The sequence below is a fragment of the Macadamia integrifolia genome, chromosome 3 (genome assembly GCF_013358625.1).
Source record: "Macadamia integrifolia cultivar HAES 741 chromosome 3, SCU_Mint_v3, whole genome shotgun sequence".
In the NCBI taxonomy this organism is placed as follows: Eukaryota; Viridiplantae; Streptophyta; class Magnoliopsida; order Proteales; family Proteaceae; genus Macadamia; species Macadamia integrifolia.
Window position 1 is genome coordinate 2,069,974 of NC_056559.1, and position 5,398 is coordinate 2,075,371.

Sequence of the window (5,398 nt, forward strand, 5' to 3'; positions counted from 1 at the left end):
CAGTATTGCTTGCATTGCAGAGAAAGAAACCCTCGCTACAAATATATAACGAAAAAAAAAAACCATAATCCAGAAAGTACACAATTGCCCTCAAATAAAAAATTTGAGCAGGGGGTTGCGCCCCCTTACACCCCTGTTATGCAAGGGGGCCTCCTGCCCCCCTTGCAATCCCCACAGCCCACTAGCCAACTAGCGGGACCGCCGTCCTGCCTGTCTAGGTGCTGCACCAGTACTCCCTGGATTAAACTGCGACGGAATACAAGACATCATACACCAACAATCTCCACCTTGGCTTGAATTCTGTCGAACCTCCTGTAAAGATAACTTGTAGACGTCTTCATCATTGTACCTCATTAGAGGTACAAACCCGCACCTATTTGGTGTGTCGCTCATCTTCAACAATAAGTAATATTAATCAAGTCCAAACAGGACTTGAACTTCTCTGTAGTAACTGGCTTTGTAAACATATCTGCAGGATTGAGATCTGTATGAATTTTTCTCAAGTGAATACTGCCTTCTGACACAAGCTCCCTGATCTTGTGAAATCTCACATCAATATGCTTTGTCCTTGCATGAAACACTTGATTCTTTGCAAGATGTATGGCACTCTGACTGTCACAATGTAACACTACACCTCCTTGCTCCAACCCCAACTCACGAACTAGTCCAGCCAACCAGACTCCTTCCTTGGCAGCCTCAACTGCTGCCATGTACTCTGCCTCTGTAGTGGACAATGCAATTGTAGACTGAAGCATCGCCCTCCATGATATAGGTCCACCAGCCAATGTAAACACATACCCTGTAGTAGACCTCCTCTTGTCTAAATCACCAGCATAGTCAGAATCAACATAACCTGCTAATTCTGTAGAACTTCCCTTGCCACTGAACATAACACCTATATGTTTGGTCTTGCTCAAATATCTGAAGATCCACTTAATTGCATTCTAATGCTCTTTCCCTGTATTACTCATGTATCTGCTAACAACACTGACTGCATGAGACAGATCTGGCCTGCTACAAACCATAGCATACATGAGACTCCCAACTGCGCTAGCATAAGGGACTTGAGACATCTGCTCCAACTCCTCATGTGTTGTAGGGCATTCCCTTTCAGATAACTTGAAGTAGCCAGCTAACAGAGTGCTAATTGGCTTAGCCTTTTCCATATTGAAACGCTCTAGCACCTTTTCAATATACCTCTTCTGAGTTACCCGAAGTTTACCTGCATTTCTATCTCTAAGGATTTCCATGCCAAGGATCTTCTTAGCTACACCAAGATCCTTCATCTCAAATTCAGCACTCAACAAAGACTTCAAAGAGACTATATCATGTTTGTTCTTTGCAGCAATGAGCATGTCATCAACATAAAGCGTCAACAAAATAATGGAATTATCATTTGACACTTTATAATAAACACGACTATCATACTCACTTCTTGTGTAGCTAATCTTCATCATGTGGGAATCAAAGCGCTTGTACCACTGTCTAGGAGATTGCTTAAGGTCATAAAGCGACCTCTTAAGCAGACAAATATGGTCTTCCTTTCCCTGCACCTTGAAACCTTCAGGCTGTTCCATGTAAATCTGTTCCTCTAAGTCACCATGAAAAAATACAGTTTTACATCAAGTTGTTCAAGCTCTAAATCATACATGGCCACTAAAGCAAGTAGTACCCTGATCGAAGTGTGTTTCACCACTGGGGAGAATATTTCATTGTAGTCTATCCCCTCCTTCTGTGCATAGCCCTTGGCTACAAGTCTGACCTTATACCTTTCACGCTCCTTCTCAGATGCTGCCTCTTTTTTACGAAAGACCCATTTACACCCAATGATTTTTTCTTCTCTTGGGTTTTTCCACAATCTCCCAAGTCTTGTTCTTCTGTAGAGATTCTATTTCCTCCATCATAGTTGTCATCCATTTATCATGCTGTGCATCACTCAAAGCATCATGGTAGGAAGATGGATCACCTGTACCTACAGTGGGGGCATAGGCAACCATGTCCTCAAACCCGTATCTCATAGTATGCTTCCCTTTATCCTTTGCCACAGAATAGGGAACTTCTACTGCTTCCTGTTGTCCTGGTAAGTCACTTGATGACTCATTCTCTCTTGTTGTTTTTAACTCACCTAACTCCACCTGCACAGTAGAACCTTCTTTATTTTCATCAACTGCTTGTGAATTGTAATTTGACTTCACTATATGAGACTCATCAAACACAACGTTTCTGCTAACCACAATTTTCTGTGAACTTGGATCCCACAACTTGAATCCCTTTACACCTTTCTTAAAACTAAGAAAGATACACTGCTTAGACTTTGAGTCTAACTTGGAACGCTGCTCTCTCTCAACATGCACATAGGCTAGACAACCAAATATTTTTAGAATAGAATAATCTACTGGTTTTTCTGTCCATACCTCTTCAGGAATTTTACAATCAATCGCCTTTGATGGAGACCTATTTATGAGAAAACATGCCATGTCAACTGCTTCTGCCCAAAATCTCTTGCTCAACCTGCGTTCAGCCTCATACTCCGAGCTCTTTCTAGAAGTGTTATGTTCATCCTTTCAGCTACACCATTTTGCTGTGGTGTCTTTGGAACCATGAAGTGACGTGTAATCCCTTCATCTTTGCACAATTCTAGAAATGGCTTGTATGTGTACTCTTCTCCATTATCTGTTCTCAAGTATTTAATTTTCTTTCCTATCTTCCTTTCTACCTCAGCCTTCCATTCTTTAAATTTAGTGAACACCTCACTTGTATGCTTCATGAAGTAGATCCAGACTTTCCTTGAGTAATCATCAACAAAGGTCACGAAGTATTCTGCCCCACCTTTAGATTTTGTTATTAAAGGACCCCATACATCGTTGTGTACATAATCAAGCACCCCTTTTGTCACACCCCGTTCTCACAGAACTGGGCCAGTGACCGGGTTAACATCGGTTAACCCAAACCTGCCAGGATCATCTGATATTGTATTCCACCACAGCATACACACAACTAATATAAGCTCATCAGATCAGCGGAAGACTAAGTTTTACCTGTGAATAATCTCATAATACTTGATACCCGAATTGTGATATAATAGTTATATACATGTGGGCCCAAAGGCATGATATTTACACAATAAAAGTACAATTCATCTATCAAGTATGTAACGGAAACCATCAAATAATTAGAGTACACAGCTCGGCTCAGTATCAAAGACTAGAGCTCAGCTCGGCATCAAAGGTTGAGCCTAGCTCGGCATCATATGGTAGAGCTCAGCTCGGCCTCAAAAGTGGAGCTCAGCTCGGCCTCAAAAGTGGAGCTTAGCTCGGCCTTAGAACTACGGTCCCGTAACACAACTCTCACACGAGCAGTCAGTGCCGTGCTCTAACTCCTCAGGGGCCCACCAATCCTCTTCAGGGAACTCGACTGTGGGACCCACCCCGTACTCCTCAGATGTATGACCTGCAAAATCATCTAAAAAGGGGATACTCGTGGGATGAGCTCACTAGCTCAGTATGTGGTAAGATAGACCACATAGCAGTCCACACATCAAAACACAATCATATGCACTATATGCCATGCTATACATTTTAAATCACATCCACCTAAGCAACATTACTAAGTCTTCAATTTTAGTGCTACTACAGCCATAATGCGCGTATACTCCGGGTACGAGGCGTAAACTCCATCCCGCGATACGCCCATAGGGCTGTCGGAGAAGGCCCACCGTGAGTACTCAGAAAAGTAAAGACAATGCCGTTCACTGGCTCTCAACAGAAAAGTAAATGACTGAAATTAAAGGTGCTGACTCCAACAATTTAAAAGCAGTACAATTGGCCCTCTTGAATATACCACCGGGGTTGCCGATTGTCCTAATGACTCGCGGGGCGTTATGTCTAACCGCCACAGTGACCCAACAACCGGGACCACTGCTTCCCCCCAAGTGATAACCCAACACCTTAACCCCTGTTGGGAAGGGTCGTAGCATGGGATGGTGAAAATCCTAATACCGCATGCTCCTATATGACAATAGTACGATTACATAGTGCCACCGCGTCCCATACCACGGGCCACCAATGCACTCGTTTCAAAGCTGACTACGGCATCTAGTCTATCAATGTATTATGCACAATGATGTTCACATTCAACATATAAACATCTCATTCAATTGGCATTTGGAAAGTAAACATAGCACATATGCATATCAATGTGAGGATGACTAATCTACATAGCATATTCATGATGGCATGACTAAACTAGATACATTTAAATGAATGCCAAAAAATGCCTTGAAACAAGGCCAAACGTCCTCTCCCTACTTACCTGTAGCGTACAAGGATTTCCGTTCGGTACGGGAGAGATCCGGTGCGAAACGCGTAGGATTTGGTGAACCTAACATGATTGAGCGAGGTTAGTACTTCACCATTTTAGAATCAAAATTAATATGATCCAATGACAAAATCATGTTTAGAACGTTAAAAGAAGGTCACACGTCCGATTTGGGTCCAATCGGACGTAAGAATCACCTTCGGGGCCACACGGGTGGGTCAAACAGGTGGGTTGTCTGGCCCACCGATCCTACCCACCAGTTTGGATCGACGGGTAGGGGCCCACCGATTAGCCCACCGATTGGGCCAGCCGATTGTGCCCGAAGGCCCCTACCCTCTCAGGTGGGTGCCCACAAGCGGGTCAGATGGCCCACCGGTTCCACCCACCGGTCTTGGCGGGAAACCTGCTGTTTCTTCCCAACTTCCTCCATTCTTTGGGGATTCAAATGGGGCTTTTCTCCACCCATTCTTCACACCTTCAAGGTCTTATAGGATGGTTCTAACCTAGATCTAGGTTAGATTCAAGCGATGGGAAACCATCTTACCTTCTTTGCTCAAGGACAACTTCAAACCCTCCAAATCACTTCAAACCCACAATGCTTCTTCCACCTTGTCAATACATCTTCAAATCCTTCAAGATCAACACATAAATCATCTATTAAACCTTATATTCATCATTTCAAATGGGATTTACAAGATCTCAAGAAACCCTACTCAAATCAAGGGTTTAAGCTTGGGTATGGTGAATGTTCAAAGAACCCAACTTTGCTTACCTATAAATGTAGATCTAGAGTTGAAGATCACTCTTTCGGCGTCGGAATGGAAAGATCAAGCTTCGGCGCCGCTGAAATCCTTCCCTTCTTCCTCTTCCTTCTCTTCCCTTCTTCTTCTTCCCTTTCTTTTCTCTCTCCTCTTTACTCTTCTGACCAACGTACGGGTGTCATAAATGAAAAGAAAATAAAATCATAAATGCTATATGTATACTTCCTAAATAACTAAATAGTGCACATGGATGGGTCACTCAGGTGGGTGGGTGCACCCACCTGTCCGCCCACCTGAGGGCCAAAACTTGGGATTTTGAC